This window comes from Aegilops tauschii, chromosome 6, assembly GCF_002575655.3.
Source record: "Aegilops tauschii subsp. strangulata cultivar AL8/78 chromosome 6, Aet v6.0, whole genome shotgun sequence".
NCBI classification, from domain to species: domain Eukaryota; kingdom Viridiplantae; phylum Streptophyta; class Magnoliopsida; order Poales; family Poaceae; genus Aegilops; species Aegilops tauschii.
In genome coordinates, this window is record NC_053040.3 from 259,206,189 (window position 1) to 259,226,540 (window position 20,352).

At 45.1% G+C, this 20,352-nt stretch overlaps 1 long non-coding RNA gene across 1 annotated transcript; it reads right to left on the bottom strand.

The window, feature by feature from the left end:
* Positions 1-17,549: 17,549 nt before the first annotated feature.
* On the bottom strand, positions 17,550-19,997 carry LOC120965824 (uncharacterized). The gene is made up of 3 exons (XR_012186839.1): positions 19,702-19,997; positions 19,458-19,621; positions 17,550-18,604 (listed from the first exon to the last, which is right to left on the bottom strand). It is a non-coding gene; the product is annotated as an uncharacterized lncRNA (long non-coding RNA).
* Between the last annotated feature and the right edge of the window lie 355 nt (positions 19,998-20,352).

The following is a 20,352-nucleotide window of genomic DNA, read 5'->3' on the forward strand; positions in this document are numbered from 1 at the left end:
CAAAGTAGAGTAAGTATTTCCCTCAGTTTTTGAGAAACAAGATATAAATCCAGTAGGAGGCTACGCACGAGTCCCTCGCACCTACACAAACAAATAAATCCTCACAACCAACGCGATAAGGGGTTGTCAACCCCTACACGGTCACTTACGAGAGTGAGATCAGATAGATATGATAGGATAATATTTTTAGTATTTTTGTGATAAACATGCATAGTAAAATAAAAGGCAAAGTAAAAAAGCAAAGGAAATAACTAAGTGTTGGAAGATTAATATTATGAAGATAGACCCGGGGGCCATAGGTTTTCACTAGTGGCTTCTCTCAAGAGCATAAGTATTTTACGGTGGGTGAACAAATTACTGTTGAGCAATTGACAGAATTGAGCATAGTTATGAGAATATCTAGGTATGATCATGTATATAGGCATCACGTCCGAGACAAGTAGACCAACTCCTGCCTGCATCTACTACTATGACTCCACTCATCGACCGCTATCCAGCATGCATCTAGAGTATTAAGTTCATAAAAACAGAGTAACGCCTTAAGCAAGATGACATGATGTAGAGGGATAAATTCATGCAATATGATAAAACCCCATCTTGTTATCCTCGATGGCAACAATACAATACGTGCCTTGCTGCCCCTACTATCACTGGGAAAGGACCCCGCAAGATTGAACCCAAAGCTAAGCACTTCTCCCATTGCAAGAAAGATCAATATAGTAGGCCAAACCAAACTGATAATTCGAAGAGACTTGCAAAGATAACCAATCATACATAAAAGAATTCAGAAAAGATTCAAATATTGTTCATAGATAAACTTGATCATAAACCAACAATTCATCGGTCTCAACAAACACACCGCAAAAGAAGATTACATCGAATAGATCTCCACGAGAGAGGGGGAGAACATTGTATTGAGATCAAAAGAGGGAAGAAGCCATCTAGCTAATAACTATGGACCCGAAGGTCTGAGGTAAACCACTCACAGTTCATCGGAGGGGCTATGGTGATGATGTAGAAGCCCTCCGTGATCGATGCCCCTTCCGGTGGAGCTCCGGAACAGGCCCCAAGATGGGATCTTGTGGGTACAGAAGGCTGCGGCGGTGAAATTAGGTTTTTGGCTCCGTATCTGATCGTTTGGGGGTACGTAGGTATATATAGGAGGAAGGAGTACGTCGGTGGAGAAACAGGGTGCCCACGAGGGTGGAGGGCGCGCCCCCTACCTCGTGGCCTCCTCGTTTGTTTCTTGACATAGGGTCCAAGTCTCCTGGATCTTGTTCGTTCCAAAAATCACGTTTCCGAAGGTTTCATTCCGTTTGGACTCCGTTTGATATTCTTTTTCTGCGAAACTCTGAAATAGGCAAAAAACAACAATTCTGGGCTGGGCCTCCGGTTAATAGGTTAGTCCCAAAAATAATATAAAAGTGTATAATAAAGCCCAATAATGTCCAAAACAGAAGATAATATAGCATGGAGCAATCAAAAATTATAGAGACGTTGGAGACGTATCATGCGTGCTAAGAAAGATTGTTTTATGAAAGCGTGTTCTTCAAATTTCTATGAAAATAAAGATGAAGATCTAAAATTTATTGATGTGTCCCCTATTAAATCTTTGTTTTGCAATATGAATCTTGATTATGATGGGACTGAATATGATCCACCTTTACCTAGAAGGCGTTCCAAAAATTCAGAGTTTTTAGATCTTGATGCAAAAATTGGTAAACGTGGGATTCAAGAGACATTAGAAGCTAATAAACCCACTATTTTGGATTTCAAGGAATTTAATTATGATAATTGATCTTTGATAGATTGTATTTCCTTGTTGCAATCCATGCTAAATTCTCCTCATGCTTATACTCAAAATAAAGCTTTTACTAAACATATCGTTGATGCTTTGATGCAATCTTTTGAAGAAAAGCTTGAGTTGGAAGTATTTATCCCTAGAAAACTTTATGATGAGTGGGAACCTACTATTAAAATTAAGATTAAAGATCATGAGTTCTATGCTTTATGTGATTTGGGTGCTAGTGTTTCCATTATTCCCAAAACTTTGTGCGATTTGCTAGGTTTCCGTGATTTTGATGATTGCTCTTTAAACTTGCACCTTGCGGATTCCACTATTAAGAAACCTGTGGGACGAATTAATGATGTTCTTATTGTTGCGAATAGGAACTATGTGCCCTTAGATTTTATTGTTCTTGATATAGATTGCAATCCTTCATGTCCTATTATTCTTGGTAGACATTTCCTTAGAACAATTGGTGCAATTATTGATATGAAGGAAGGGAATATTAGATTCCAATTTCCATTAAAGAAGGGCATGGAACACTTCCCTAGGAAGAAAATAAAATTTCCATATGAATCTACCATGAGAGCCACTTATGGACTGCCTACCAAAGATGGCAACACCTAGATCTATCCTTGCTTTTATGCCTAGCTAGGGGCGTTAAACGATAGCGCTTGTTGGGAGGCAACCCAATTTTATTTTTAGTTTTTTGCTTTTTTTCTTCTGTTTAGGAATAAATATTTGATCTAGCCGCTGGTTAGATGTGTTTTTATGTTTTAATTAGTGTTGGTGCCAAGTTAAACCTATAGGATCTTCTTGGATGATAGTTATTTGATCTTGCAGTAATTTCCAGAAACTTTCTATTCACGAAAATAATTGTTAAAAATCACCAGAACGTGATAAAATATTGATTCATTGCTGCTGATCAATAAACAAATTGCCTAGGTCATCCTATTTTGGCTGATTTTTTGGAGTTCCAGAAGTTTGCGTTAGTTATAGATTACTACAGACTGTTCTGTTTTTGACAGATTCTGTTTTTCGTGTGTTGTTTGCTTATTTTGATGAATCTATGGCTAGTAAAAATAGTTTATAAACCATAGAGAAGTTGGAATACAGTAGGTTTAACACCAATATAAATAAATAATGAGTTCATTACAGTACCTTGAAGTGGTCTTTTGTTTTCTTTCGCTAACGGAGCTCACGAGATTTTCTGCTGAGTTTTGTGTTGTGAAGTTTTCAAGTTTTGGGTGAAAGATTTGATGGATTATGGAACAAGGAGTGGAAAGAGACTAAGCTTGGGTATGCCCATGGCACCCCCAAGATAATCTAAGGATACCATAAAGCCAAAGCTTGGGGATGCCCCGGAAGGCATCCCTTCTTTCGTCTACTTCCATCGGTAACTTTACTTGGAGCTATATTTTTATTCACCACATGATATGTGTTTTGCTTGGAGCGTCTTGTTTGAGTCTTTATTTGTTAGTTTACCACAATTATCCTTGCTGTACACACCTTTTGAGAGAGACACACATGATTCGGAAATTATTAGAATACTCTATGTGCTTCACTTATATCTTTTGAGTTATATAGTTTTGCTCTAGTGCTTCACTTATGTCTTTTAGAGCACGGTGGTGGATTTGTTTTATAGAAACTATTGATATCTCATGCTTCACTTATATTATTTCGAGAGTCTTAAAATAGCATGGAAATTTGCTTTAATTAATATCATGAGAAATTTGATGCTTGATAATTGTTTTGAGATATAAAGGTGGTAATATCATAGTTGTGCTAGTTGAGTAATTGTGGAATTGAAAAATACATGTGTTGGAGTTTGTGATTCCCATAGCATGCACGTATGGTGAACCATTATCTAACGAAGTCGGAGCATGAAGTATTTGTTGATTGTCTTCCTTTGTGTGGCGGTCGGGATCGCGCGATGGTTAACTCCTACCAACCCTTCCCCTAGGAGCATGCGTAGTAGTACTTTGCTTCGAAGGCTAATAAATTTTTGCAATAAGTATATGAGTTCTTTATGACTAATGTGAGTCCATGGATTATACGCACACTTACCTTTCCGCAATTTTCTAGCCTCTTCGGTACCGCGCATTGCCCTTTCTCACCTTGAGAGTTGGTGCAAACTTCGCCGGTGCATCCAAACCCCGTGATATGATACGCTCTATCACACATAAACCTCCTTATATCTTCCTCAAAACAGCCACCATACCTACCTATCATGGCATTTCCATAGCCATTCCAAGATATATTGCCATGCAACTTTCCACCGTTTCATTTATCATGACATGCTCCATCATTGTCATATTGCATTGCATGATCATGTAGTTGACATTGTATTTGTGGCAAAGCCACCGTTCATAATTCTTTTATACATGTTGCTCTTGATTCATTGCATATCCCGGTACACCGCCGGAGGCATTCATATAGAGTCATATTTTGTTCTAAGTATTGAGTTGTAATTCATGAGTTGTAAGTAAATAAAAGTGTGATGATCATCATTATTAGAGCATTGTCCCAAGTGAGGAAAGGACGATGGAGATTATGATTCCCCCACAAGTCGGGATGAGTCTCCGGACTAAAAAAAAGAGGCCATAAAAAAAGGAGAAAAGGCCCAAAAAAATGAGAGAAAAAGAGAGAAGGGACAATGTTACTATCCTTTTACCACACTTGTGCTTCAAAGTAGCACTGTGATTTTCATAATAGAGAGTCTCTCATTTTGTCACTTTCATATACTAGTGGGAAATTTCATTATAGAACTTGGCTTGTATATTCAAATGATGGGCTTCCTCAAATGCCCGAGGTCTTCGTGAGCAAGCAAGTTGGATGCACACCCACTTAGTTTCTTTTTGAGCTTTCATACACTTATAGCTCTAGTGCATTCGTTGCATGGCAATCCCTACTCCTTGCATTAACATCAATTGATGGGCATCTCCATAGCCCGTTGATTAGCATCGTTGATGTGAGAGTTTCTCCTTTTTTTGTCTTCCCACATAACCCCTACCATTGTACCTTATTCCACCATAGTGCTATATCCATGGCTTGCGCTCATGTATTGCGTAAGAGTTGAAAAGGCTGAAGCGCGTTAAAAGTATGAACCAATTGCTTGGCTAAAACCGGGGTCGTACATGATATGAATATTTTGTGTGGGGAAGATGGAGCATAGCCAGACTATATGATTTTGTAGGGATAACTTGCTTTGGCTATGTTATTTTGATAAGACATAATTGCTTAGTTAGTATGCTTGAAATATTATTGTTTTTATGTCAACATTAAACTTTTATCTTGAATCATATCAAATCTAAACATCCATGCCACAATAAGAAGAATTACATTCAAATCATGCCAAGTAGCATTCCGCATAAAAAATTCTGTTTTTATCATTTACCTACTCGAGGACGAGCAGGAATTAAGCTTGGGGATGCTTGATACGTCTCCAACGTATCTATAATTTTTGATTGCTCCATGCTATATTATCTTCTGTTTTGGACATTATTGGGCTTTATTATTCACTTTTATATTATTTTTGGGACTAACCTATTGTGACACCCCAAAACTTTGACCTTGTTTTATTTATTAAAATTTTGCCAGGAAATAAAACTTTTCCATTTGTCAAGATTTACCCTTTTGTTATTTTGGATTTTTACCTCTAGTGGAAAAACCTTCAAAGAGTATTGTTGGACTTATATGCCCTCTTTATAAAACAATTCTTTAACAATGGGTTTAATTGCAAGATTTGTTTTCTCAGAGCTTTATTCTCTCAGAAATGATTTCTTTGAATTTGGAGCCTGTTTTGCACTCCAACCATTTGATAAATGCCTTTAAAATTTCCACCAAAATTTGGGGATGTCATGTGATGTTTACACATCACTTTTATGCAAAAATACCTTTTAGCCATTGGAGATTTTGAGCTCTACACCAACTTTTCCAATCTGGTCCAGTAGGCACTTTTGCACTACAACCCATTTAAATATTTCTTTAAAAATTCTTCCAAGTGTTTGGAGATGTCAGTGGATGCCTACAATTCAACTATATGGAAAAACCCAGTGATATTCTTTGAAAAATTTGAGTGAATCACCCTCTTTCGCATTCTGGCCCAATTTGGTGATTTGTACTACAACCTTATTTCATTTTGCTCTAGTGACCCTGAGCTTTTTCCTACTTGTAGCCCTCCCTTCAAAACCCTTAAGTCCAGGAGAGTGGACTCATTGGAGGTTTTTAAGTGCATGCTATAAACCCTTTTTCTTTCTGTCCAAAACTAGAGTTTTGCAAAACTTGAACTAGCAAGTTTCTGGTTTTGCCCATATGATCTTGACTTCATCATCCACACCTAAAGAGACCCTGATCTGGAGATTTTGGCCACTCCAAGAGTTGCCTAAGTGCACTTGGCATTCTGTTGAGCACTTGGTGTGCACAGTCAGTTTTGGGCATGTTTCCTAGTTTGCACTGTGAACTTGCTCCAATGACCCAGCAACCTTGTCCACTGAACTCCTAGCTGTCTCTATCCTAGTCCTGTTAATTGCCAGCCCCACCCTCGCGCTCTAGACCGCCCTGGCATTTCATCGAGCAGGTTCCGTGCATGCTCTGGGCGCGCCCAGAGCGCACGTTTTGCACGCGCGCGCACTGAGCCGCCGCGCCGCACTGCCGCACTCAACGCGACCCGTCCCTGGCCCCTGCTCACCTGCTGAGCAGCGCACTAGCCTCGCCCACTCCCAACGCCACCCCTGGCGCCCTGCAGCGCCGCTGGCAGAGCTCTTGGCGGCACGCCGGCATCGGCAGCGAACCTCTGACATGGACGGCGCCGCCCAAGCCACCCCAGCGCGCCAGCTGCCCCTGTGAACAGCCCGGTCTTATCCCGAAGCTCGTCGGCACGCACTCGTCACCGCCACGTCGCCCTGCAGCTACAGCACGGCTGTCGCCGGCGATCTTATCTTTAGCCGCGCGGTCCAACCTCGGGCGCCTATTTAAGGGACCCCTGAGCTCGTGCAAGACCTCAGGCGACCTCAGACCCTCCCCGTAGAGCTTCCCTAGCAGTGGATTGACCGGAGAAGACCGTCTTCACCAACTCCGGCCAGTTTGGCCGCCGCCGAGCTCCGGTGAAATACGTCGCAGCCAGCCCCTCTCTCGCCCAACCAGCGCCACCAGTAGCTTCCTCTTGTCCTTGCGGAGCTGGCCAGCAACCCAACCTCGATCGGAGACCACCGGAGCCCAAAAACCACTTCTCACCCGTAGCCCCCTCCGCCGCGGAGCTCGCCGCCGGCGATTCCTTCCACCTCCGACGACCCAGCTTCCACCAAGAGGACCACCCCAGTCTGGCCGTTCCATCCCCGCCCTCGGATGCCCGTGAGGCGCTGCCGTTCGTCGACGGCGATCGCCGGAGTCCCGCTCCCGTCGGGTAGAGAAGAGGAGGGAGAGGGAGGAACGGTCAAACCTGACCAGTGAGCCCTCTGGACCCACTGTTAGTGACCCGCGCGCCGTCTTCTCTGTTTTAAGTGAAGGCGCATAAGTCCCGAGCACGTCTCCTCTGCTGCGAAAGCGTATTCCCCTCGAAGCGTTTTCCTTTTTCTGGTTTTATTAAAAACAGAGTTTGACCAGACTTTGACTAGCTATAACATTTAAAATAGAACTCCAAATGAATTGATTCTTTTTCCTACCTCTCCCAAATTCCATCTAGTTTATTTTAAGATTTATTTCAAAAATATTTGAGACAACTTTTTGTACTGTGTTTGAAATATTTGTTATTTGGATATTTTGCAAAATAGGGATAATGGAGAGAAGAGAAAGCTTTCAAAAAGTGCATTCTTTGCATACTCTTGAAGGCAAGCATTTCTGGACTCTGGCATAATATTTTTTTGTGGTGTTCTGATACGATTACAACACCATTGACTTGGAGTATGCGTTATCTTTATGTAACGATAAAGTCTCGTGCATGAGTGCTTTTTGGAGATATTTTGTGGTCAGCAATGGATACGCTAGTGATTTGGATCATCCTCGTGAGCTCCTCATGCATACCGGAAGGAAGCCGGGAAAGTCGTGGTCTTGGGTAGACACGAGCTTGTCCCTAGTCCCTCGTCGAGACGAGTATGTCCGGTATGGCATGGTGAGGCTTGATGAGTGGTGATTTATTCCATTAATGGCAATATTGTTGGAGGACATTTGGACCACCTGAGTCGGTCGTAGGTCGAGTCTTGATCAGTAGCTTCCCTATTTGTTGGTACCACCACTTGTCCCTGTCGCAGACGGGGTATGGTTCAGTAAGTTGTCAACCCCTTACCAAAGCACACACCGTACAGAGAGGCCATAGTGGAAGATACCGGAGGCCTCCGGTAGGCATGCCACTTGGTCCGGGGGCATGGGTGTTTCCGGTTGGGACCGAGAGGGGGGCACCCCTTAGAGCGCGCGAATAGAAATTTGATCCCATGCTACGTCGAGGTTGTAGCCTCCCCACTTAGAGTTTTGCTTGGCAGGTGTCGTGGGTGATTCTAGACACCGGTGAGTTAAGCTAGTGTGTGCAGGTCGGGCGTGTTTTCAATTAAAAGGCTGTAGGCGGAATTAGTCCCGATGGGCTAAATACATCCGTTACTCGTGGGTGAAGAGTACACCCTCTTCAGAGGTCATATCTTTTGGATAGCCATGTTCATGAGTAAGGACCACAATCTGAGTGAAATCTAGTAACGGTATTCGGATGGAGAACGATTTAACTAGAACTCAGTGACGGTTTTCGGAAGGAGACACGGCTAACTGGATCATAGTAACGGTATTCGGATGGAGAACGAATTAGCTAGAACTCAATGACGGTCTTCGGATGGAGAAACGGCTAGACCAGATTTTTGTTTATGACCTGTGACATCTGAGGATCATGTTTTAATTTTATTATTAATATGGACTAACCATTTACATTATGTATTTTATTGAGTATCCCTGGGATGGTTCTACCTCCTGGATATTCACTGTGATTATTCTTTTATAAGCCCTTTCTGTGGTGTCGCTCAGACGCCCGACTGCGGCATGCTTGTTGTTTATTTATCTTTTATAAGCCCTTTATGTGGTGTCGCTCAGACGCCCGACTGCGGCATGCTTGTTGTTTATTTATCTTTTATAAGCCCTTTATGTGGTGTCGCTCAGACGCCCGACTGCGGCATGCTTGTTGTTTATTTATCTTTTATAAGCCCTTTCTGTGGTGTCGCTCAGACGCCCGACTGCGGCATCGTTAATTTATTTGCAACCTTTCGAGGAGTCATTTTAGACACTCGCTCAGTGCATTTCTTTTACTTCCGTATTGCACGTCCATATTTTCTCTGCACGTGTGCATCTCAGATTTTTGTTTACTTCATGCCAGACTTATCATCATAAATGTTTCGGAGTATGATTTATCTCCTGTTATATTATACCCATGTTCTTAATGTTTGCGAGTACATTCAAATGTACTCACTGGCTTGTCCCTGGCTATTGTCTTGGCCAGATTTTCGCGCATGGAGATAAGCATCGCGGTGACAGCCTCGGAACCTACGTATTGACGATAGCAGCCTCGCGAAGATAGGAGTTATCCTGGTCAGCTGTTCTTGTGGGAATGGAGTCCCATAGACGCAGTTGTATCGCAGACCGCTTCCGCCATCAACCACTAGAAACCAAATGTTGTACTCCTAGGCCACAATGGTCTTGTACTACATATTTTTGTACCTTGCTTGGAATTCTTGTATCAAGTTGGTGTCTCATCAGCTAACAGTAATCCTGGGGCTGGTGAGCACAAAGGCCGTTTTCTGGGGAATTATTATCCCAAAAATCCGGTTGTGACAGACTTGGTATCAGAGTCAGGCTGACCATTGGCTAACCCTATCTTAGCCAGGTCAATAAACCTAGGTTAACCAGACCACCAGACCTTAACCTAACCCCGGTCAAGCTTCCCGCGTAAGATAGCTCCACAGTGACCTGACGCCTTTCGGCGGACGGTGCCCAACCTATCGACCTAGCCCGTCGATCACGCGCCAGTGACCGACACCCAACCCGTCTCTATCGCAAGCGTGCGGAGGAAGACTCCGTCCCCTTTCCCCTATAAAAAGGGCACGCTAGCCTCAGCACAGCACAGCCTCTTTCCCCAAACCAAGCCACGATGCCTGGCCCCATTGTTCACAATCAGACCACCGCAACCAACCTTGGAGGTTTTGTGACCGTGCTCGCAAACCTCACCCGCCGTGCCTATGCATTAGAAGAGCCTCCTGAATATGTTGTGTACCAGGGACCCATGTACGGTGAGAGCCGTCAGTACTGGGCCACTGTGCACATCTACGGTAGGGGTCTGTCGCCAGAACGCCCCTACAGGTTCACTGGAAGGACAACTTCCTTTGAGCCACAGGCCATCCAACTGGCAGCCCGAGAAGCTATAGTTCAACTCCGGCACTTGTCGCCCAGAGTTTACTGTTGCTCGTTCTACTACTACCCCAGTCGTGACGGGTATGGTAGGCCGCCCCAGGTTGCCAACGGAGATCACGAGACGGATCCGGCACTATTGCATCTGGTGCGCTATGTAAGCGCACTAGAGCAACTGTTCGATCAGGTCACCCTCGATCTGATCGCAGCTCGTGGAGAACTGGTTGGCCGAGCCCCGGCGAGAAGAGACGCGGAGCCCGACACCGACAACCCAGTCGTGCTGTTCGGACACCCGATCGATCCCTTGAGGTCCGCCCCAGCCATCAACCAGAGTACTTTGGTGTCACCAAAAGCGCTTCGTCACCTTTTGGGAACCCATTCCAACGGGATTGTGGCCAACAACCCCCGCGATGGTCATCACCACTACCCCGACTCTGCAGCCCCTCAACCTCAGCCGGCAAATCCTGACGGAGAAACCCGTGGAGAAACCTCGGCACCCCCAGGCCAGCCCACTTAGACATTAACGAAGTAGACTAAGTCGCTCGAGTTGTATCAAGTCTTCGTTTCCCTACGCTTTGTAACGGTGTGGCCTGGTATCGCTTTTTGCTGACTGCTTGAACGATCCTATTTTTGGAGTAGTAACTATGCATGTGTACGTTAGCGTACAGTTGCATTTTCTTTAAATTTCGGGCGCAGCTAACTAGACCAACCCCGACGGCACCCACAGTAATGTGTCACATTTATGTGATATGTATATCTGTGGCTTTGACCCGAGAACAGGATCGACAACCAATTACCCTTCACCCCGGTAGATAACCCAGCCCCGGTGCTATATAAAGGCCACTTCGTGACCTTGCCAAGTGCCCCTCACTATTGTGCGCAGCACTCACAGCCATTCCTTTGCCATGCCGACCCCCAGTATTTATCTGAGAACCCCAGACGCAACCCCGGGCAGTTTTGTTAAATTATTGTGGGACTTTACCTGCAGTACTATGAGTGCCACCCGTCCACCCCAGTACGAGATGCTCAAATCGAGGATCACCCCTTCCACCTCGAAATATTGGGCAGTGGTGCACATCCCTCCCGCATACCCAAACCAAGACCCAACGGAAGTCTCCTTCATGGGGAAATCCATGCCGACTCCGCATATGGCCATAGAAGCTGCTGCGTACGAAGCGCTCGCTCGTCTTCGATTCGCGGTACCCTACGCCAGCGAGCGAGGATACTATTATTTTCCGAGTCGTGCAGCACCCGGAGAAGTTGCATCTTTTCCCGGTGGACGAGTTGAGAGAGATCCAGTACTAGCCAACCTTGCCCAGTACGTTATCGCCCAGGAGCGTTTAACTCAGCGGGTAATGGGTTATCTCCAGAGCCTCGCTGATTTAAATTCTCGGATCGCTATTGGCAGACCACTGAGGCCTGACCAGGAGAGGCGCATTCATCGACTAGTCAACCCGCTTCCCCCGATAGAAGAGGAGTGTGCCCCAGTACCAGAGGCGTTTTCTCAGGACCCTGTCCTTTTGCCATTTTCTTTGTAAACGTCACCGCTGTATTTTTTATCCCAGTATTTTATTTATGTGTTGTAGCGTGTTCGTGGTTCCCAAATTTTGTGCGATGGATCCGATTCTCTTTAGTTCCAGTTATGTGAGCAGTTTTACTGCTGTTAGTTTGGTTTTAATTTATTTTTTCCTCACAACATGTTTTGATGAGATTTCTTTCCCCGAGTCACTGCTGCGTATACCTTTTTCACGACTTAGATTTTTTTATTCGCGCAGCGTCGTAACAGCAGACTCACAGCTGCAACCACTCGACCTCGGGCACTATTACCAATCCTTGAGCACATTGTTGCGCCTAACTAACCACACTCGAGGACACCACAGTCTCAGTGAGAGAGATTTGTGAGTGATCTTTCAGGCACGAGTTGCCCCAGCACACCGACAGCAGTTAGCCCTCGAGGCCGCGCCTAATCCACGTGATCGCCGCCGCCGCGAAGAGCTAACACTCGAGCGGCAGCATCTCGACGATCATCCAGGATCATCGCGCACAGGAGCACGGAGAACCCTGGCAGCATCGCCAATCCTCCACACACCAAGACCACATACCAGTCCGGCATCGCCACCGCCATTAGAGCCTTGTCTCAAGCTCCTGCTAACAGCAGTGGAGGAGAAGGAAGGAGAAGTGGAAGCAAGGCCAGATGTGAGGAAGAAGAGAGGAGCACCGCGGTCGTTTTATAGCTCGAGATCGGTGTACGGTGGGCGAGGTCCACCAGGGCCACTCGTCGCTCGACCGCCGGTGTTCGGAGGCGAGTCCGCGAGCAGTACCGACAGCGCACTAGCCCGCGAGGTGAGTGCACGCTGCACCGGCAGCTAGCACGCCGCGCACTACCACGGTATGTCCTCGATGCCCTACGAGCTAGGCATCGCCGGTGGAGGAAGCGCGGGAGAGCTCGCGAGAGAGAAGAGAGCCAGAGGTAGAAGAAGAGGCCGACAGTGGGCCCTGGGTCCACCTGTCAGCCAGAGAGAGCACTGTGCTCTTGGGTACGACCAGCGTATTTTAGTAATTTAGAATTTATTCTAAATTACTGTATCCGCGTGGAAATATCTTGTTTTCCCCAACCATAGATATTTTCCCACGCTACGCCAGTGTATTACACTGTGGTTTTACACCACTTATTGCCCTCTCACTATGGCCGCTTTGCTTTTGTGCAGTTGAATGATTTCTTTTGATAAAAACAGTTTTTGTTCAAAACAGCTTTTAACAAATCTCGAGGACGAGATTTTTCTTAAGGGCGGTAGTGTTGTGACACCCCAAAATTTTGACCTTGTTTTATTTATTAAAATTTTGCCAGGAAATAAAACTTTTCCATTTGTCAAGATTTACCCTTTTGTTATTTTGGATTTTTACCTCTAGTGGAAAAACCTTCAAAGAGTATTGTTGGACTTATATGCCCTCTTTATAAAACAATTCTTTAACAGTGGGTTTAATTGCAAGATTTGTTTTCTCAGAGCTTTATTCTCTCAGAAATGATTTCTTTGAATTTGGAGCCTGTTTTGCACTCCAACCATTTGATAAATGCCTTTAAAATTTCCACCAAAATTTGGGGATGTCATGTGATGTTTACACATCACTTTTATGCAAAAATACCTTTTGGCCATTGGAGATTTTGAGCTCTACACCAACTTTTCCAATCTGGTCCAGTAGGCACTTTTGCACTACAACCCATTTAAATATTTCTTTAAAAATTCTTCCAAGTGTTTGGAGATGTCAGTGGATGCCTACAATTCAACTCTATGGAAAAACCCAGTGATATTCTTTGAAAAATTTGAGTGAATCACCCTCTTTCGCATTCTGGCCCAATTTGGTGATTTGTACTACAACCTTATTTCATTTTGCTCTAGTGACCCTGAGCTTTTTCCTACTTGTAGCCCTCCCTTCAAAACCCTTAAGTCCAGGAGAGTGGACTCATTGGAGGTTTTTAAGTGCATGCTATAAACCCTTTTTCTTTCTGTCCAAAACTAGAGTTTTGCAAAACTTGAACTAGCAAGTTTCTGGTTTTGCCCATATGATCTTGACTTCATCATCCACACCTAAAGAGACCCTGATCTGGAGATTTTGGCCACTCCAAGAGTTGCCTAAGTGCACTTGGCATTCTGTCGAGCACTTGGTGTGCACAGTCAGTTTTGGGCATGTTTCCTAGTTTGCACTGTGAACTTGCTCCAATGACCCAGCAACCTTGTCCACTGAACTCCTAGCTGTCTCTATCCTAGTCCTGTTAATTGCCAGCCCCACCCTCGCGCTCTAGACCGCCCTGGCATTTCATCGAGCAGGTTCCGTGCGTGCTCTGGGCGCGCCCAGAGCGCACGTTTTGCACGCGCGCGCACTGAGCCGCCGCGCCGCACTGCCGCACTCAACGCGACCCGTCCCTGGCCCCTGCTCACCTGCTGAGCAGCGCACTAGCCTCGCCCACTCCCAACGCCACCCCTGGCGCCCTGCAGCGCCGCTGGCAGAGCTCTTGGTGGCACGCCGGCATCGGCAGTGAACCTCTGACATGTACGGCGCCGCCCAAGCCACCCCAGCGCGCCAGCTGCCCCTGTGAACAGCCCGGTCTTATCCCGAAGCTCGTCGGCACGCACTCGTCACCGCCACATCGCCCTGCAGCTACAGCACGGCTGTCGCCGGCGATCTTATCTTCAGCCGCCGCGGTCCAACCTCGGGCGCCTATTTAAGGGACCCCCGAGCTCGTGCAAGACCTCAGGCGACCTCAGACCCTCCCCGTAGAGCTTCCCTAGCAGTGGATTGACCGGAGAAGACCGTCTTCACCAACTCCGGCCAGTTTGGCCGCCGCCGAACTCCGGTGAAATACGTCGCAGCCAGCCACTCTCTCGCCCAACCAGCGCCACCAGTAGCTTCCTCTTGTCCTTGCGGAGCTGGCCAGCAACCCAACCTCGATCGGAGACCACCGGAGCCCAAAAACCACTTCTCACCCGTAGCCCCCTCCGCCGCGGAGCTCGCCGCCGGCGATTCCTTCCACCTCCGACGACCCAGCTTCCACCAAGAGGACCACCCCAGTCTGGCCGTTCCATCCCTGCCCTCGGATGCCCGTGAGGCGCTGCCGTTCGTCGACGGCGATCGCCGGAGTCCCGCTCCCGTCGGGTAGAGAAGAGGAGGGAGAGGGAGGAACGGTCAAACCTGACCAGTGGGCCCTCTGGACCCACTGTCAGTGACCCGCGCGCCGTCTTCTCTGTTTTAAGTGAAGGCGCATAAGTCCCGAGTACGTCTCCTCTGCTGCGAAAGCGTATTCCCCTCGAAGCGTTTTCCTTTTTCTGGTTTTATTAAAAACAGAGTTTTGACCAGACTTTGACTAGCTATAACTTTTAAAATAAAACTCCAAATGAATTGATTCTTTTTCCTACCTCTCCCAAATTTCATCTAGTTTATTTTAAGATTTATTTAAAAAATATTTGAGACAACTTTTTGTACTGTGTTTGAAATATTTGTTATTTGGATATTTTGCAAAATAGGGATAATGGAGAGAAGAGAAAGCTTTCAAAAAGTGCATCCTTTGCATACTCTTGAAGGCAAGCCTTTCTGGACTCTGGCATAATATTTTTTTGTGGTGTTCTGTACGATTACAACACCATTTGACTTGGAGTATGCGTTATCTTTATGTAACGATAAAGTCTCGTGCATGAGTGCTTTTTGGAGATATTTTGTGGTCAGCAATGGATACGCTAGTGATTTGGATCATCCTCGTGAGCTCCTCATGCATACCGGAAGGAAGCCGGGAAAGTCGTGGTCTTGGGTAGACACGAGCTTGTCCCTAGTCCCTCGTCGAGACGAGTATGTCCGGTATGGCATGGTGAGGCTTGATGAGTGGTGATTTATTCCATTAATGGCAATATTGTTGGAGGACATTTGGACCACCTGAGTCGGTCGTAGGTCGAGTCTTGATCAGTAGCTTCCCTATTTGTTGGTACCACCACTTGTCCCTGTCGCAGACGGGGTATGGTTCAGTAAGTTGTCAACCCCTTACCAAAGCACACACCGTACAGAGAGGCCATAGTGGAAGATACCGGAGGCCTCCGGTAGGCATGCCACTTGGTCCGGGGGCATGGGTGTTTCCGGTTGGGACCGAGAGGGGGGCACCCCTTAGAGCGCGCGAATAGAAATTTGATCCCATGCTACGTCGAGGTTGTAGCCTCCCCACTTAGAGTTTTGCTTGGCAGGTGTCGTGGGTGATTCCAGACACCGGTGAGTTAAGCTGGTGTGTGCAGGTCGGGCGTGTTTTCAATTAAAAGGCCGTAGGCGGAATTATTCCCGATGGGCTAAATAAATCCGTTACTCGTGGGTGAAGAGTACACCCTCTTCAGAGGTCATATCTTTTGGATAGCCATGTTCATGAGTAAGGACCACAATCTGAGTGAAATCTAGTAACGGTATTCGGATGGAGAACGATTTAACTAGAACTCCGTGACGGTTTTCGGAAGGAGACACGGCTAACTGGATCATAGTAACGGTATTCGGATGGAGAACGAATTAGCTAGAACTCAGTGACGGTCTTCGGATGGAGAAACGGCTAGACCAGATTTTTGTTTATGACCTGTGACATCTGAGGATCATGTTTTAATTTTATTATTAATATGGACTAACCATTTACATTATGTATTTTATTGAGTATCCCTGGGATGGTTCTACCTCCTGGATATCCACTGTGATTATTCTTTTATAAGCCCTTTCTGTGGTGTCGCTCAGACGCCCGACTGCGGCATGCTTGTTGTTTATTTATCTTTTATAAGCCCTTTATGTGGTGTCGCTTAGACGCCCGATTGCGGCATCCTTGTTGTTTATTTATCTTTTATAAGCCCTTTATGTGGTGTCGCTTAGACGCCCGACTGCGGCATGCTTGTTGTTTATTTATCTTTTATAAGCCCTTTCTGTGGTGTCGCTCAGACGCCCGAGTGCGGCATCGTTAATTTATTTGCAACCTTTCGAGGAGTCATTTTAGACACTCGCTCAGTGCATTTCTTTTACTTCCGTATTGCACGTCCATATTTTCTCTGCACGCGTGCATCTCAGATTTTTGTTTACTTCATGGCAGACTTATCATCATAAATGTTTCGGAGTATGATTTATCTCCTGTTATATTATACCCGTGTTCTTAATGTTTGCGAGTACATTCAAACGTACTCACTGGCTTGTCCCTGGCTATTGTCTTGGCCAGATTTTCGCGCATGGAGATAAGCATCGCGGTGACAGCCTCGGAACCTACGTATTGACGATAGCAGCCTCGCGAAGATAGGAGTTATCCTAGTCAGCTGTTCTTGTGGGAATGGAGTCCCATAGACGCAGTTGTATCGCAGACCGCTTCCGCCATCAACCACTAGAAACCAAATGTTGTACTCCTAGGCCACAATGGTCTTGTACTACATATTTTTGTACCTTGCTTGGAATTCTTGTATCAAGTTGGTGTCTCATCAGCTAACAGTAATCCCGGGGCTGGTGAGCACAAAGGCCGTTTTCTGGGAAATTATTATCCCAAAAATCTGGTCGTGACACCTATTAACCGGAGGCCCAGCCCAGAATTGCTGCTTTTTGCCTATTTTGGAGTTTCGCACAAAAAGAATATCAAACGGAGTTCAAACGGAATGAAACCTTCGGGAAAGTGATTTTTGGAACGAACATGATCCAGGAGACTTGGACCTTACGTCAAGAAACAAAAGAGGAAGCCACGAGGTAGGGGGCGCGCCTACCCCCCCCAGGCGCGCCCTCCACCCTCGTGGGCCCCTTTTTGCTCCACCGACGTACTCCTTCCTCCTATATATACCTACGTACCCCCAAACGATCAGATACGGAGCCAAAAACCTAATTCATTACAAGGATCCGGGTCTATTGCAAAAAAATCGTTTGTTGCAATACATGTTGTTTCGTGGCGATAAGTACCTATTGCAACGAAATGACATTCGTTGGCAGCCGTTGCGACTGGACACATGGTAATAGGTTATTACCACGAAAAAGAAATTGTGGCAATAAAGTGTGCTATTGCAACAACCATGCGGGAAGTTGCCACATGTTTTCCTGTGGCAACACTCACTTGATGCCACAATTTGATTTGTGGAGATAGCTTTAATGCAACATGTAACGAATTGTGGAGATTGATATCTCGTAGCGATAGACATTTGTGGCAACAACCTATGCCAACGACGACCATTTCGTGGCGCAATACTCTTCCGTGGCAATAGTCAATTGTGGCAACAAACTATGGCAACAATCCTTGTTTTCGTGGTATTAGGCATGTTGCCACGATCCACTATACTTGTGGCAATAAACTATGGCAACAATCCTTGTTTTCGTGGCATTAGGCATGTTGCCACGACCCACTGCGCTTGTGGCATTAACTTATGGCAACAAATATTCGAATCGTCGTAACAGGAAATTGCAACGTACTTGTTTTTATGGTGATAAATAGGTATCACAACAGGTAAAAACTTTGTAGCGAGAAATTATTGCGACAATTTATACTTTCCGTGGCGATACTCTATTTGAACAAACTTACTTTGGTGGCGCCAAACTATTATCGCATCGTGAAATTTTTTGTGGCGCCAAGCTATTACAACAATATAAAGTGCTCCGTTGCAACATCCTAGTGCAACAAAACAGATAGGCGTAGCGAATGAGATATAACACAACACTATATTTTTAGTGGTGCTAGCATGTGGCAACCGAAAGTGGGTTGTGGTAATAGTCTATTGCAACCGTAAAAAAAATACAGGCTTTCGATTACAATATTCAAAACCATATGTATAATATGCAGATTCATAAAATTCATAATTCTCATAGCAAATATCCATCAAAAGAAACTCAAATGTAATTTAGCCACCCTAATTTACTTTGAAGGCTAAACTGCCCGTGATCTAGAGTCCAATCCAGCTAGTTCTTTGGATCCTGCAATCAAGAAACAAAAAAGTTCTAGTTAATTAGTCGAACATAACATACGTCATACAATTATTCCAGCCCCATTGTTAAAAACTATCGCCAGACTAACTAGACTAATACTGTGTCAGCAAGCATGTGACTAAGGGATCAGAACAACAATACACGTGTAAATGTCTAAAGCACAACCACAAGTACATCTACTAAAAGCTTCTTTTTTGAGAAAACACATTGGTTTAACTTAACGGTGCCGGGCTGAATCACCCAAAGCACAGGCAGCCACAAGGGCTGGTACATCGGCCTCCCATTCCAAATAGTGGTTAGGTTCTAACATCCTACCAAGACTAGCAAGCTCATGAGAGTTTGCCGAGCAACGACATACATTTATTTCATAATAAGAAAACCATAATTTGAGCGGGTACTTGGTATCCTCAATAACAGCAGCATGGGCTGACAAGTCAACCTTATTGATATTAAGTGCTTCCATCAGGAGTTGCGAGTCCGTTTAAAAAATGACTCTCACGACCCCCATATCAGCGGCAAGAGATACTTCATGGGACATTGCAGTGGACTCATCAGCGAAGGTATTACGCGCATCCTCATGACATCCTGCTCATGCATACAGAATGGTGCCATTGTCCGATCGTACATCTACTAAAATCTTCGGCTATCAATTTAAGTTAAGACTAGATGTATAGTTTCAGTTAAGTTCATGTCCCTAGCTAGCACATATTCCTTTTTCATTTAAGTTGTGACTCGATGCAGCAACACATGGTAAAAGAGAAGAAGCAGCTAGCTAACAATGAAGACCAATGACATTTAAAATGTAGGTAAACATGAAGAGAAAGCAAAGGTTGTGACTTACCATTGCTTTAAACATTCGAGAATGCCTTGCTGCAGCTTGTATGAGCGCATTTGAAGAAATAGCAGTTGGCCTTGAACCTGGAGTCTTATTAGGACTAGATCTCTGTAAAAAATATTTTGCAGGTTTGGATTACTATTTTCTTTGTCAACCCTCTTCGTAGGCACCTACAAATAGAAGTGCACATCTAGCAATGCAAGTAAGCAACATAAATCTTACATGGTCGGAAGCATATGACTGTAATCACCTGTTGGGTTCCCATCTGTTGGCTCAATTCTACAAACTTTGCCATCATGTTTCTTTCAAATTCCAGTCTTGATGTTCGCTCCTCTTGCAACAATCTTTCCCTTTCAGCACACTCTTCTTTTAACCTCTCCTCAAGTTGTTCTCTCTCAGCATGCTCCAAGTTAATCCTCTCTTGTGTGTTTGCACGTTCAGCTTGTAGTTGATCTTCTAATTCGTTGACCTGCTGGCTAAGCTGAGAGTTTCGCTCCTGGGTGGCTGCTGTAGCACGAGCTTGCTCTTCGATCTGGATACAAAACCTTTCAGAACCAGTTGAAGTTTTGGCCATGTATCCGTACGCACGAGGTTGCGATGACTTGCATTCCAGAGTGTCTTTGTAAGCGGTCTGGAAAATATTGTTTTTCTGCTCACTTGAAAGTGGACCTTCAGTTTTAGTTTCTTTGATTTTAACCTCTTGAAGTGCTTTGTCCTAAAAATGGAAGGAACAATTATAGGTGCACCATCAATATTGACACTATAAAAGATGAAACAAGAATAACACAGTCCAATGCATGAATAATCGCATCTGATGATGAAACATGCCGAATGCACATCATTGACTAACTATAGAATAACCAAAAGTCAGTGTACTCACGTAAACTTTCTGGGAATCTGT